This window comes from Papaver somniferum, unplaced genomic scaffold (assembly GCF_003573695.1).
Source record: "Papaver somniferum cultivar HN1 unplaced genomic scaffold, ASM357369v1 unplaced-scaffold_158, whole genome shotgun sequence".
Classification (NCBI taxonomy): domain Eukaryota; kingdom Viridiplantae; phylum Streptophyta; class Magnoliopsida; order Ranunculales; family Papaveraceae; genus Papaver; species Papaver somniferum.
Genome location: NW_020625264.1, coordinates 3565106 through 3582149, shown reverse-complemented (window position 1 = coordinate 3582149; position 17044 = coordinate 3565106).

Genomic DNA, 17044 nt, shown 5'->3' with positions numbered 1-17044 from the left:
ATATTTTTGTAGTGAATGATCATAGCATGAATACCAGAGGCAAGAATGAAATTTATACTCATAAATCATATTTTGCTATTAAACATCCTTTGCCTTTTGCATATTTCTCTAGAGTACCTACTTGTATTTCTGAAGCAAAGAAATAATCTGTTTGGAATGTTGCTTCAGTTGCTGAATATACTGCTCTACAAAATGTTAGAGCATTTCTCTGTCGAACTCGCATGCGTTGCTATCTCAAGCATGTTTGTCAATGTTAGTGATCAAAACTATAAGTCTTGATTTCTAGTCTAATATAGCTAAGTCTCGGAATAGGATAAAAAGTATAGTTGAGCTCAAGGACTTCATGGAGATTCATCATACAAGACGAAGAACTACTCAAGGAACTGGTGGAACTTCATCGACAAAAAGGTATGTGGAGACTTGAACTTATCTATCACTCAAAAGTATATATACTCTATCTCCTACTCTTTGAGACAAAAAGTCGTATGCTATATATATATACTTTGATGATAAACATTTGGTATTTCGAGCCGAGTATACCTCGCCTATCTGTATCTCGAAATATGTGTTGGTAAGCTTTTCGTTTCAACCAAGTTTATCTTTACGTAGTGTCGAAAGTCATGTTATGTTTCAATCAATTTGAAAATTGCTTTGCCAAGAAATGGTGTAACAACTATATAACGTCCTCTAAGATTGTTTCAATGATTGAAATGAGAGTTTAGATTACATAAACAATGGTGGACGTAAGCATTGTTGTGGAAACACATTTATGTATAAGTCCTATTCCTTGAACCCATGTTTGCGAACTTTGTTGATCAAGAGAACTGGAAGAATGACGTGATCCAAGTCCGCGAACTGCCGAAGTTCTCAAACTCGATAATTTTTGCTGGAATTGGAAAACTATTTGCGTGAAGCTAAGTTCGCGAACCGGCGAAGTTCTCATATCCGAGAATTTGTGCTGGAGTTTATAAACTCTGCTCGGTAACTTAAGTCCGCGAACCTAGTCTGCGAACTTGAGAAGGTTATATATCTAAAGATGATTTCTGAACTTAAACTTAAAAACACTAAGGAATGCAGTTTGCAAACCGTGGCTATAAAAGTTCATGAACCGATTCAAGTGAATCAAATCATCTTTGCTTCAATTGTGTCTTGTGTAGTACATGATATTTCCTTGCAATTGAAAAACTATACAACTAGTTCATTTTGAAGTCATTTGAACTAGTTATGGTGAAGAATAACATGGTTGATATGAAATGCTCAAATCGCTAACCTATTTGTTTAACTATTGTTGAACCAATAAGTGCATATGTTCGGGTACGATTAACAAACCTAGAAGCGTGCATTTCATTTGTGTGTAACAAGCTAAGTTTTCGATCTAACGGTTGAGAAATATTAGCTTCAATCTAAATCAGGTTTTTATCTAACAGTGAATATTGATTAGTTTGTTACCAAGGTAACTTAATTGCAAACCCTGATTTGAAAGACTATATAAGGGGAACTCTAGTATCCGTGCAAAACTAATCCCTACACCTTACGTGTGATACTAGTTTGCGTGCTAGAGTCGGTTCTCCTTTAACCTTTTGTTTTCTTCTTCCAAAAACCAGGTTAACGACTTAAAGAATTCATTGGGATTGTGAAGCCAGACCGATACTACTTTTATCGTAGTTGTGTGATCTGATCTTGCATCTTCTACCGTACGAATACAATCATATTGATTGTCTTGAGATTGATATCTACGATAGGAAAGATATAAAAAGTAATCACAAACATATTCGTCTCATTGTTTATGATTCTGCAACATCTTGTTTCACTACCATACGATTAAGATTGTTGTGAGGTGATTGATAACTCTAGGATGTTCTTCGGGAATATAAGACTGGATTATCAATTGGTTCCTGTTCACCTTGATTATTATCAAAAGACGGAACAAAACCTTTTAAGCTTTATCTGTGGGAGACAGATTGATCCTTTGATAGTATTGTTTATGTGAGACGGATTTGTTTATTACCAAGTCTTTGACTTTGGGTCGTAGCAACTCTTAGTTTTAAGTGAGATCAACTAAGGGAATCAAGTGCGCACTATCCTGCTGGGATCAGAGGCATAGGGAGTACAACCATACCTTGGGTCAGTGGGAGACTGTTTGGGGTTCCACTACAGTCTAATACGAAGTTAGCTTGGAGTAGTATAGTATCTGTAGCGGCTTAATACAGTGTGTGTTCAATCTGGACTAGGTCCCGGGGTTTTTCTGCATTTGCGGTTTTCTCGTTTACAAAATTTCTGGTGTCTGTGTTATTTCTATTTCCGCATTATACTGTTTTATCTTTATAATTGAAATAATACAGGTTGTGCGCTTAGATCATCAATTAGAATAATCCAACATTTGGTTGTTGATTTACATTGGTTGATCCTTGGATATTGGTCTTTGGTACCATCCAAGTTATTCCTTGTATTTGATTAGAACTCGAAGTTCCTGATTGAGTAAATCAAATCAAGAGAGAGATATAAACTCGTTGATATAATTTTAATTGATTGAGTCTTATTTATTCTCTTAAAAGTATATTCGAGTTTGTCCATACAGATTGCTAAGCGAAATATTTGGTGGTGTTGTTAGATCCCCGCTTTTTCATTACCAACCAGATCCATTGCTTTTCAAACAACATTTGAGCTCCATTTTCATAAGACTCCTAACTACAATTTTTTAAAAGTTTTTGTTTGTTCTTTCTTCCCTTGGCTTAAACCTTATACATCCAATAAACTTAAACCTAGAAGCAAGCAATGTGTTTTTCTTGATTATATAGTCTTAATCATAAAGGCTATAAATGTTTTGTTCTTCTTTCCAATATAATCTATATATCCAGAAATGTATCCTTCATTGAGTCTTATTTTCCTTATAAGGATATTGTTCAAACATCTAACACTGATCTTGTATTTTCTGAGTCACCAGCTCTCCCTTCTAAGGAATCCATTTCTCCTTCTTCCACGCATTCCACTAATATTTCTAAAGATATTTTTATAGTGAATGATCATAGCATGAATACCAGAGGCAAGAATGGAATTATACTCATAAATCATATTTTGATGTTAAACATCCTTTGCCTGTTGCATATATCTCTAGAGTACCTACTTGTATTTCTGAAGCAAAAAAATAATCTGTTTGGAATGTTGCTTCAGTTGATGAATATACTACTCTACAAAATGTTAGAGCATTGCTCTGTCGAACTCGCATGCGTTGCTATCTCAAGCATGCTTGTCAATGTTAGTGATCAAAACTATAAGTCTTGATTTATGTCTACTATAGCTAATTCTTGGAGTAGGATAGAAAGTGCAGTTGATCTCAAGAACTCCATGGCGATTCATCATACAAGACGAAAAACTACTCAAGGAACCGGTGGAACTTCATCGACAAAAAGGTATGTGGAGACTTGAACTTATCTATCACTTAAAGGTCTATCTACTCTATCTCCTACTCTTTGAGAGAAAAGTCGTTTTCTATATAAATTTTGATTCTACACATTTGGTATACCTCACCTATCTATATCTCAAAATATGTGTTGGAAAGCTTTGCTTCAACCGAGTTTATCTTTACCTAGTGATGAAAGTCATGATATGTTTCAATCACTTTGAAAATTTCTTTGACGAGAAATGGTGTAACAACTATATAACATCCTCTAAGAATGTTTCAATGATTGAAATGAGAGTATAGGTTATATAACCAATGGTGGTTTTGATGGTGGTTTTTATCTTAGGGTTAATATCAAAAAACCTTAGTCAAACAGTGACGTCACACTTGAGTAATGATGTCGCCATTAGCACATTTAATGAAACATTCAATATGTCTGCGTAAAATTACCGGGGTACCTTTTTTATGTATATGCCATGCTCCACGGCAGGGCCCTCAGTACTGAATGGCATCATCTCTACACATGCCAGCCACGCATGCTAGCCAAAATTTCCAATGGCAAACCATGCCAGCCACATCTCCGCGCAAAAGGCATGCCAACCATGCCATCCGCACCACCGTGCCAATGGCATGCTATGCCAGCCACATCTCCGCGCCAAAGGAATTCCAATCATGCCAGCCGCACCATCGTGCCAATGGATTGCCATGCCATCCACATCTCCGCGCCAAAGGCATGCCAGCCGCACCACCGTGCCAATGGCATGCCATGCCAGCCACATCTCCGCGCCAAAGGCATGCCAACCGTGCCATCCGCACCACCGTGCGAATGGCATGCCATGCCAGCCACATCTCTACGCCAAAGGCATGCCAACCATGCCAGCCGTACCACCGTGCGAATGGCATGCCATGCCAGCCACATCTCTACGCCAAAGGCATGCCAACCATGCCAGCCGTACCACCGTGCCAATGGCATGCCATGCCATCCACATTTCCTTGCCAAAGGCATGCCAACCATGCCAGCCGCACCACCGTGGCAATGCAATGCCATTCTAGCCATACCTCCGCGCCAAAGGCATTCCAACCATGCCAGCCGCACCATCTTGCCAATGGCATGTGATAGGGTGTAGAATACATCCTATTTATTATCTATTGTTTATACTTTATCTGCTATTTTTCTTGTAAATTATGTATTTTGCGCATGTTTTTGAGTTATTAGGTACTCTGGAGTCGCACGGAGAAAAAGAAGAAGAAATCACCCAAATTGAGCCAAAAGTGAAAAAAGGAAATTTCATAGGCTGTCATTATTGGGAGCCTGGTCAAGGTTAAGGGGAAACCCTGTTTGAAGGAGTGTTAAACACAAACCAGCTGAGGCTAAGGGGAATACCAGCTGGGTGGTTCTTATCAGTTGGGGTGTCTAAATCCAAACTCAGTTACAACCCTAAAACGAGAATTCTCTTACATCCCCAATCATTCCATTGCCTGAAATCAATGAAGTAAAAAGAGAGACGAAATGGAGGCACATCCATTACTGAGAGATCGATCGGAATTATGAAAGGAGTTCAATAACAGAAGAATCAAAAGATGAAGATGGGATTCAGATCCAGAAGAAGAAAGAAATAGGGTAGATGTGTTGCTCGAGAATGATTGTGAATTGAGAAGAGCGATGATGAATTCTGATGGGTTTCTGCTACTGACGAATATGAATTAGATCGAAAAGGAGTTGGGGTTTTACAGTGTGGAAAAAATTTGATCTGAGAATGGGATTTGATGGAATTGGTTAGGAGATAATGCTACTGTAAAATCGAGAAGATGGGTTGGTGGTGTATTGACAGGATAAAAGTGAGAGATGCAGATGTTGTTGCTGTTCTTGAAGATTAGAAGGGGGATCTGGTGGTTGTGATAATGAATGGGTAATGTTCAGATTTCGATTTGGTTCGAGATGGGTTATGTTGGTATGATTTTGGGATTAAAAAGATTGAATCTGGCAGAGAGATTAATAGAAGAAGCAGCTGCTGGAATAGGTTTGCTGAAATTGATGAAATAAGGGTTTGGATTTGTTTCTGCAGTCGAAGTATTGTGGGTTTGCTGATGTTCAACTGAAGTTATATGAGTTATGGTGGTATCTGATGGATGTTGAAAGTGATGCAGTAGCATACGAAAACAAAAGAAAGTGATGATCTTAGATTGAATGGGTTTCGTGAATGATTAAGGTGAAGAACGGTGTTGTGATGTTGAGAAGATGGGTTTTGAAATTCAAGGAAGGCAAGGAAGAATTAATGCTGCTGATGTTCATGGGAGGTGGTACTGAAATTGCAGGAAAGAAAATGGGTTCTGTTGACGTTGATAAATAAAGAAGTCTTTGATGGTATGATGGTGCTGTAAATGAGAAGAGTGAATCCCAGTGATGCTGTTGATGAAATAGGTCAGTGGTTGTGTATAAGGATGAGTAGCTGCTGCTATGAAGAAGTTCTGTGGTTGAAATTGTGTGAATGATTCAGATTAAATAAGCTGCAGCTGTGGGTGTTGGAAGCCTGAAAATAAATAATTTAAGCAGCTATTGCAGTAGCAGAATGATTGAGCTGATAAATTGCATTAGATGTATGTTAGGATTGCTACAGGGAGGAGAAGAATGGCCTGAACTAGGCCTGGGAAGTGCCAGAAAACAAACGAGACTCTGCTGAAATCATTTTTTGGCTGAGTCAACTCATTACCGGCCGATGAGCCGATTCAACCCAAGCAAGTCAGACCATTCAGCTAAGTCAAATCATCTGACTCAATAGATGACTCCTTCTTCCCTTGACTCCATTGACTACCAACGACCGTTAGTTTGACCGTTCACTTTAACGGCATCAGACGGTATATTCCTCCGGTGACTGACAGTGATACTCAGGTGGCCGACGGCAACTTTCCAAGCCGGATTCCGGTGGTTCCAGAATTTTCCCGGCGACCAAAATAGTAGATTTTTTAGTGAGTTTCTCTCATGGGGTGTGAAGACTTGGACTTGGAATTGGATGGAGAATTTGGCTCGAATTTGGAAAGAGAAGATGGAAGATGTGAGAAAGGCTTAGATTTGGAAGTTGAATTACAAAGGGAAAGGGATTCTATTTCTAAGAAGAGTTGAAGCAAATTGAAGCCTTTAAATAGAGAAGTTCTATACTACTTTTGACACCTCTCTACACACACAACACTTTTGTTTTTGCTTGCTTTCAAAATTCTTCTTTTAATTATTTGTGTGAACTTTAAAAATTCTTCTTTTAATTATTTGTGTGAACTTCAAAATTCTTCCTTTAATTATTTGTGTGAATTTCAAAAACATGAGTAATTAATATTCTTATTGATTGAGGATGAATTCCTAATTCTTAACATGTTTTGAGTTTTGTTTTTAAATCTACTTTGAAGTTTTTCACATGATTATCTTTTGTTTTTACTAGTAGGAATGTTTATACATTCATGGTTGATTGATAGATTGTTTAGGTGGTCAACTAAATTGATTTGTTAATTGATCTAAAGCTATTGAAAGTTAGGGGATAAGTAATCATTTCTTGACTTTACATAAGTAGCAAACACGAGACCTTGTGGAGGGATTCCGTGGAGCAATTGTGTGTGAAAACAACGTTAGCAAGTAGACCTTGAGCTAAGAGTCTAACTACTAATATAAACCTAATAAATTCATAAATCTTAATGTGTTTAACTAAATTACATCTTGAGTGAGCTACTACTAGGTGGTTTGGTGAATAGAATCCGGTAGTCGAGAACTTCCGTATCCGGTGATACTAGGGATTTAGGGGTTTAGCACTGAGCTAGTTGCTTTACCTACGGTTGGTGATAATCTATGACTAATAAAAAGTGGAAAAGAAAATAACTTGAATCATTGTTTTGCAACGAAGAAGGATTCCTTGATCTAATCTCTCTTATTGATTTCAACATACACTTTTAATTTCTTTGTTTATTTTCTTTTGTTTTTAAAATCTAAAACCAATCCTCCATTTTTTGTGACAACTAAACAACTAAAACCTCTTGCTCCTCGTGGGAACGAACTTGACTACACTATATTACTTGTTAATTAGGTGGAAAAATATTAATTAATTTGTTGTGGTTACAACACGCATCAGCATGCCATGCCAGCCACACTCCGCGCCAAAGGAATTCCAACCATGCCAGTCGCACCACCGTGCCAATGGAATGCCATGCCAGCCACATCTCCGCGCCAAAGGAATGCCAACCATGCCAGCCGCACCTCTGCACCAAAACCATGTCGGCCATGCCTCCATGCCGCTGGATACCAACAATCAACGACCACCCTTCCTTTTGAGATACAAATCTCAGCCGTCCAAGTTCGCCACCAAACGCGTGGCAACTTTTGGCCCAATGCCAAGCCCTAATTTTGGACGCACCTGAACTATGCCAAAACCCTAATTTTGCCTGCGCCTAAAACTATCCTAGCTTGGCCGCACGTAAACTATGCCAAAGCCATGCCGGCCATGCCTCCATGCCGCTGGCAGCCAAAACGAATGGTTGCAACAATCAACGGCCACCCTTCCCTCTGAGATGCAAATCTCAGCCGTCCAAGTTCGCCACCAAACGCGTGGCAACTTTTGGCCCAATACCAAGCCCTAATTTTAGTCGCGCCTGAACTATGCCAAAACCCTAATTTTGGCCGCGCCTAAAACCATCCTAGCTTGGCCGCGCCTAAACCATGTCAAAGACATGCCAGCCATGCCTCCATGCCGCTGGATGCCAAAACGAAGAGTTGCAACAATCAACGGCCACCCTTCCCTCTGAGATGCAAATCTCAGCCGTCCAAGTTCGCCACCAAACGCGTGGCAACTTTTGGCTCAATACCAAGCCCTAATTTTGGTCGCGCCTGAACTATGCCAAAACCCTAATTTTGGCCGCGCCTAAACTATCCTAGCTTGACCACTCCTAATTTGGACACTCCAAATCCATGACGGCCATGCCTTCATGTTGCTGGATGCCAAACGGAAAGTTGCAACAATCAACGACTGTCCTTCCTCCTGAGATGTAGATCTCAGCCGTAAAAACTTGCTACCAAACGACTTGTGGCAATCTCTTGGCTACGGTTCCAACTCTTAGCCACGGTGCCAAAGCTCTAATTTGGCCACGCCAAAGCCATACCGTCCATGCATCCATGCTGCTGGTTGCTAAACGGAAGGTTTCAACAATCAACGACTGTCCTTCCTCCTGAGATGCAGATCTCAGCAGTACAAACTTGCCACCAAACGACTTGTGGCAATATCTTGTCTATGGTGCCAAGTCTTGGCCATGGTGCCAAAGCCATGTCGGCCATGCCTCCCTGCCGCTGACTGCCAAATGGAAGGTTGCTACAATCAACGGCTGTCCTTCCTCCTGAGATGCAGATCTCAGCCGTACAAACTTGCCACCAAACGCCTTGTGGAAATCTCTTGGCTACAGTGCCAACTCTTTTCCATGGTGCCAAATTCCTAATTTGGCTACGCCAAAGCCATGCTGGCCATGCCTCCATGCCGCTGGCTGCCAAACGGAAGATTGCAACGATCAACAACTATCCTTCCTCCTGAGATGCAGATCTTATCCGTACAAACTTGGAACCAAACGACTTGTGGCAACTTTTGGCTACGCTTCCAACTCTTTGGCCACGACACATACTTAGCTATGCCGATTCTTTGGTCATTGAACCAAACCCTAATTAGCCATGCCAAGAGCATGCACAAGCCATGCCAGCACCGTGGCCACACCACTGGCTACCAACGGAAGGAAACCACAATCAACGGGTAACATTCCTCTCAAGATGCGAAATCTCGGCCGTCGAAAATCACCACCGAACCGACGATCGTCTCAATCATAACTTTCCAAACAATAGCAACAAACTACATGTTTTCCACGAAAACACTCGAGACATCAAAACATGTCAGAAAACTGGGGGATGATCATCAGGGTATTGGTCTGGCAGTTTACAGCCTGCGGCGTACACTACGCCCGTTACAAGAAAGTGTCATAAGAGTGAGGAGGTTAGTAAATATATGAAGTAATGGTGAAACGTTTTCTTCATTATGGAAACATCAATTTCAGGCGTTACCCGTTACCGCTTTCTTCCATTTACTTAACCGTTTCCACCTCTTACGAGACCAGGGTACGTTTTTGTTGCGACTTGTATAAATAGGTCTCACCTATTTCCACCAAAAAACAAGTTTTGGTCAGGAGAATACAACACTCAGAAATCACTTGTTAGCTTACCCATCTGTTAGCTTTCCACTTTCTGATACAAATCGTCAAACAACTATTCTTCCCGAATCAACTATTCTGGTCTCAACACTCTCTTCGCTTCCCTCTCTAGACCAACCCTTCTCCGTCAATTTGTGACCGAAGCAAGTATGTAACGTCCATTTTTTGGTTTAGGCCGGATTTGTACAGATTGATCTCTCGAATCAAAGTACTCCCTTGCAGTACATTATTTAGGGTTTAGACTCGTTTGTCACCCACACACTTGAAATTACCAAAATCAGCAGAAACTGTTTTCACCCTCAAACAATTGGCGACCACAGTGGGAGATTAATATCTCGGTTGCATTACCAATTTCAGATTACGCTTTTTAACTCCAACTCGGGAAGATGGTCGGTTTTAAGACTGAATCCGTTCCCCCAAGTTCCACTCAGGCGAATGGAAATGTTTCCTCTCCCAACGCAACATCCAACAAAGGGATCGGCGGAGAAGTTCCAAGGCTGGCCGATTTTGGCACGGGTTCAGAAGATCCACACCAGGAATATGGATCTGATGAAAGAGGCGATTAATAGCATACTCGACTTCCTTATCAGCTTAACATCGGAGTTGAGTGACCCACCTGTCCCGAAAACTCTGAAACTGGGACTAATGTCCCATACGATCATTCCCAAGTCAACAACTTCACTACCAATCAGAAACCAGTAGGCAAGAAAGCGGCCTCATTGGTGGAAGTTTATGTGAACTCCCACATCTTTCAAAGGATCAACGGATAGAGACGTTCACTTCCATCAATCGAATAGCGTTAAAAGAATCCCTAGTTCCTTCCTGTTTGGAAACGTCAAGAATGCCGGAGATGTTCATCAATAATGTCACGTTTACCGATGACGACATGATGGAAGAAAAAGGACACAACCGGGCCCTACATGTCACAGCCCGTATCAAGGATGTGGAATTTAAAAGGGCCCTCATCGACACAGGAGCGTCCTCCAATGTCATTACCCTCAGGACGCTCAGAACATCCAGGGTGCGTCCAAGCGAAGTCGTGCGACAGTCTACTACGATGACCGATTTCGAAGGAAACCAAACCAGCGTGTATGGATACATTAACCTGAATTTATCAATAGGACCGGTGCAGTCAAAAGTAAGGTTCGAAGTAATCTAAAAGGAGCCGTATTACCATATGATACAGGGAAGACCATGGATCCACGACAATAGAATCATTCCTTCGACATATCACCAGTGCCTGAAAATCATGCTAAACGGAGAAGTCATGCGCATCTCTGAATCGTTATCTCCATATGCGCCGATATGTGGCATGGAGATGTTTGAGCCGAGGAGGGACCAGCGGGGCGCAACCAATGAAATTCACCACACTCCACTGCCAAAGTGGGCGCCAATTGAAGAAAGCGATGGGCTTGCATCGTTTCACATAGAAACCCGGTCTCATACCACCTCTTCGGAAGGGAAGCGCGCCAGTCTCCACCTGCCAAACCAGAGTTTGGATCACCCCCGTTCCAAGCGAGAACGGTCTTTTATCATGAGTCATGATGAAAAAGGGAAAACCGTATATCAGCGTCGTTGTCAGCAATTAACAGGGGACACTACCACACAGTCTTTCCCCCAAGCAGAATGCAAACACAGTAACGATCCGCAAGAGGAAATACTGGATGCACCACGACAATTACATGACGGAACCAACTCTACCATGGACGAACATGAGGTTGTAAATATCGTGAGTAAGGAATCTCTGCGACCCATCTCAATCGGCTCGACTCTATGCACAGACGAACGCGCGAAGCTGGTAGATCTTCTCAAAGAATATCAAGACGTATTCGCATGGACATACGAGGAAATGCCTGGCTTAGACGAGAAGCTGATCACTCACCATCTACACATAATACCCGGATCCAATCCGTTCAAACAAACCCCGAGACAGTTCAGGCACGATGTGAAAGAACAAATCAAGATGGAGATTCAAAAGCTACTGGCTGCTGGTTTCATCAAACCCATTCACCATACTACTTGGTTGGTCAACGTTGTTCCGGTAAAAGAGAAGAACAGTCAAATCAGGTGATGTGTCGATTTTAGGGATCTGAACAAATGTTTCCCTAAAGATGATTTTCCACTTCCTTACATTGACCTGCTGGTAGACGCCACAAGTGGACACGGTATGTTCTCTTTCATGGACGGGTACAACGGATACAATCAAATAAAGATGTACGAACACGATGCAAGTAAGACGGATTTTCGAACTCCCCTCGGAAACTTTTACTATACTGTGATGCCCTTCGGTTTGAAAAATGCTGGCACCACCTACCAAAGCGCCATGACTACCATCTTTCACGACATTATGCACAAGCAAGTCGAAGATTACGTAGATGACATTGTGGTTAAATCAAAAACTCGGGCGGCCCATGCGGAGATTCTGCGATAGGTGTTTGAAAGGTGTCTCGAGTATAATCTGAAGATGAATCCATTGAAGTGTGCTTTTGGTGTCTCTTTGAGTAAGTTCCTATGTTTCTAGGTAACCGTCGAGGGAATTAAAGTCGACCCAGTCAAAACCAAATCCATCCTCACAATGCGACCACCGCGAACTATGAAAGAACTCCAGAGTTTCATGGGTAAAATAAACTACATTCTCCGCTTTATACCGGGATTGGCTCAACTTGTTGGTACGTTTACCCCATTATTGAAGAAAGGAGCGAACTTTGTCTGGACCACGATGCAACAGGAGGCGTTTCGGAAGATTCAGCAAATATTGTCTTCCCCAGCCATCATGAAGTCTTCTATGCAAGGAAGACCGTTGTTCCTCTACAATTCTTTTAGCGACACTTCCGTCGGAGCTCTCCTCGCCAAAGAAGATGACGAAGGGATTGAACATCCCATATACTACTTCAGTCGAACTATAAGAGATGCCGAACACAGATATCCCAAAGCAGAAAAGGCGTGCTTGGCCCTGATTCACTCCATCCAGAAATTCAGACATTACCTATTTTCCAACAAAGTGGTGCTGATATCTAAGTCTGATCCGTTGAAGTTCCTCCTCTCAAAACCGGCCCTGATAGGAAGGCCATCCAAATGGCTCCTCCAAATGTCAGAATTTGACATAACGTGCGCTTCCCCGAGAGCTATCAAAGGGAAAGCAGTTGCGTATTTGCTAGCAGCATTCTCGGGATAGAATACCACGACGCTACGTGAGGACCTCCTTGGAGATTTTACAGAAATCTCTTTCATCAAAAAATGAAACGTGGCTACTATTTTTCGACGGCTCCGCCACCCCTAAAAACGGTACCGGAGGAGCAGGTGTGGTTCTAGTATCCCCATCCGGTGAAATCTCCTCGCACTCCTTCAAGATAGACTTCCCTTGCACCAACACTTCAGCAGAGTATGAAGCCTTTCTCATCGGACTGTCATTAGCTAAACAAGCTGGAGCCATGCGTCTGGAAATAAGAGGGGATTCTAAATTACTCGTCAAACAGGTGAATGGATTATACACGCTTAAGGAAGTAACGGCCCCGTATAGATCCGAGGCACAAAAGCTACTAAATTACTTCGCTGACGCGACCATAACGCATGTTGGCCGCAGCGGCAACAAACATGTTGATTGTCTATCCACACTAGCGTCAAAACTGCAATTCGAAGGTCTTGAGGAAACCCTGACAGTGAAGAGAGGAACCTTGGCTTTAAAATGGATTTCGCAACCCGAGGAGGCTGAAGCCGGCGACTAAAGAACACCTATTATCCAAGATCTTAACAACTCGCTCTCCCAGGGAAAGGTCAGTCTCAAAACTTTACAAAATTTCTTCATGCTCTGAGGAATTTTGTACCATCGGAATCCAGACGGTTCCTTTTCAAGATGCCTCGGAAAGGAAGAGACGCAACAACAACTCAACCGCGGCCATGGTGAAGTTTGCGGGATAACACTAGTGGTAACACTCTATCGCCGTTTGCAACGCCTTGGCTACTAATATCCAGAAACGGAGCCTCAATCTTAGTTGCTTCAAATAACCTGTTCCAATTGTCAAGAACCGCCGCATCAATTGGAACTCTTCAATATTGTCGCGACGGCGTACTCCACACCAACGAGAAGGATGCAGCCAAGGTAAAACAAAGGTCCAAGAAATTCATATTCTATGAAGGAATCTTATATCATAAAATCTATGGAGGAAGTTTGCTACGGTGTTTGAACTAGGCAGAAATCCCGATCATGCTGAAAGAAATGCACGAAGGCGAACACCAAGGGAAACAGAAGTTATTTCTTCATATACACGAGAAATAATACTGGCCAACCATGGAGGATGATGCAACTGTTTTTTTTCAGAGATGCCAAAAATGTCAAATCCACAGAAACCTTATCCATGTACTGTCGACTGCTCTGCACTCAATAAGAAATCTGTGGCCATTTTATAGCTGGGGACTCGACATCATTGAAAAGATCAAACCGCCGTCTTGAAAACAGCACGAGTACATAATAACGGCAACCGAGTACTTCACCAAATGGGTCGAAGCCATACCTTTACGAGGAACTAATGGAGCCACAATCGCGACATTCATCAAGGAGTACATCATCTTCTGATTTGGCGTGCATAAACATATCATCACCGACAACGACACTCCTTTATCCAACAATCAAGTACGAGAATTACTTGAAGAGTATGGAATTAAGCAAGTTTTTTCCACCGTGTACTATCCCCAAGGAAATGGGCAGGCTGAAAGTACTAACAAAACTTTGATCTGAATCCTCAGTGGAACAATACACGATAATCCTCGGACATGGCATGAAAAATTGCCAATGACACTTTGGGCGTATCGGACATCACCAAGAAGTTCCATTGGCGCCTCTCCATAATCCCTTGTCTACGGCGCATATGTCATCCTCCCAGCAGAAGTTAAAATCCCATCAGCTAGAATTTTCGAAGCAAGCGGAGTTCGACGGAATGAAGCTGAAACATTAAGCGCCAGGGTAGCAGAGTTGGACACTGTGGATTCCAGAATATCCAAAGCGGAAGAACACATGCAAGCGTACAAAAATAGGGTTTCCAGAGCATATAACAAAGCCGTGAAACCTTGGGTTTTTCAAGTGGGAGATTTGGTACTGAAGACTGTCAAACACATCCAGCAAGACGCGTCCCCACCAAAATTCTCCCCAAAATGGGAAGGGCCTTATATAGTCACAAAAGCGTACAACAAAGGGTACTACAAGTTCATTAAATAAGACGGAGGAAAATTGGAAGCGATCATCAACGGAAAGTGGCTCAAGGAATACTACGCCTGACTGTCACATCATACCTTTCCATATCATAGCATGGCTGTTATAGTTTTGAAAGTGGTAGTAAAAGTTCGTTGCTCGGACTTGTAAAGATTTAAAAATAAAAATATATACAAAAAATATTAACAATATGGGCAAGAGTACTGGGACTAAAGATACGACCGTTTTTTTCTTTTTCAAGTGGTTCAGAAATTAATTCTAACAATTATAGTTCAAAAACAAAATAAATATTAACTCTAGTTTATTGCCAAGATAGATTTTATAAAATATTATTTGTATTTTATGAGCATGGCGCATCAAAAATCCCTAGGACCAAGCATACTCCATCAAATAAAATCACAAGTAATTAATTTAAAATCTTAATTCAATTAAAATTAGCGCAAAAAGTAAATAAAAGAATTAATTAAATTACCACATGGATGAATTAAGGCTTTCTCCGTCGTCCCAGTGCCTGGGTTTAGCTCATCATAGTGAAATACCTCTAAAAATATTTTATTAAGCTCAATTGGTATTTACAATGAAGAGAAAATGGAGAAAAGGGTGAAAATCGGTAAACTGCAACGCTTATAAGCGTTACAGAACACCGTTACAAAGAACGATAAAAGAGTGTTGTTGTTGTCTGCGTAGCTGACTATGACCCACAGAGACCGGTCGTTGTCACTGTTGGGGAACGACTGTCTTTGGCCGTCTGTTCTTCGTGTTCTTCCTCTTCATCAATGGAAGCAGCAGCAGCAGAGAAAAATGGTGATTCTCCCTCTGCAGCCTTCTCTCCTCTCCTCCCAACTCTCGAAACCCTTTCTCCTTGACCTCAGTGAGCTATTTATACCCAACAACATCGATATCTTCCATCATAACTCCATATAATCTTCTCTTCAATTCTTTGCAGACGCGAGAATAATATTTTTGATTTTTTTCCTTTTTAATCGAAATCGTGTTTACCAAATATTCTCTTGGCTTATGACGCTCTCTCAATCTTTCCTAGCTTAGATATATTCGAATCCCATGAGATAACGCACGTATATCCTCCAACAGAATCCAATATTTTCCAAAATATTCTCCTGTGAAAACGGCTCCCCTGTTTGGACTTTGATCTTCTCTCTCGGTCATTTCAGCCCAACTTGATCGCTAAAATCACTTGCATTCGGCCTGTTTAGCCTTAAGAGGCTTAGCCCAATAATTTCCAGCGATCGAATCTTCCAAAAACACGTCCAAGAATCGAGTAGAAATTTCATGCAGGCGTGATTGATTTCTCCCGCCATTTTCAAATTCAAATCGTGAAAAGGTGTCCCCTTAGCAAACAGTGGTGTCCCCTTAGGAATTTGGGCTGAAATAGTAATTCTTGGGTTGAAATAGTAATTTTTCTGGTTTCCTCCGGGACGTTTCTGGGACGTTTCCGGTACATTTCTAGGGTGCCTTTAGTACTTTTCTCCGGGGTGTAAATCATCACTTTTTGAGCAACTCTTTCCATACAAGGGTATTTTCTCCAAAAACACCTAAACAAACATAAAAACACAATATTAGTACAAAAATAGAGTTCCAACAATACAGGCATTGAGGACAAATTAGACACAAAAATGTGTCTATCAATGGCTAGCCAGGCATCTTTCCGCTTCCTTTCAAATCTCAGTTATCAAGTTTGTTTTCTTTTGTTTAATTGAAGATGACAAGGTTAGTTTCTTAGCTCTTTTGCTTTGTTAATCAAGTACATAAATTTTTTAACATAAATTGTGTATCCAGTTTGTTAAAGAATAAGTACGAGATAGAAATATATTAACACCTAAATGGAACATGGATGCCAGTTTAAATTAGAAAATTGATATTTGGTTACGGATTTTATTATGGGCGTCAGATGTGAAAAATGCCACGCCTTCAGTGAAGTCGGCTTTATTACATTGTTGGAAAAATGAATTTTTCTGTCTCTTGTTGAGAATTCACATGATAGACGAATTCACCTTATATATATATATATATATATATATGTATTTAATACATTTAATCTCTTGCTGCAGGAAACTCCACAGCATGGAAAACCTCGTAAGCAACCAGAACCAGTTTTAGATTCTGAGAAGAAATTAGACAGTGACCTAAAAACAACAAGCAGCCTTGCAGAAGATAAACTGAATGAGGAGAACCTAGCAGTCAATCCACATTTGGGG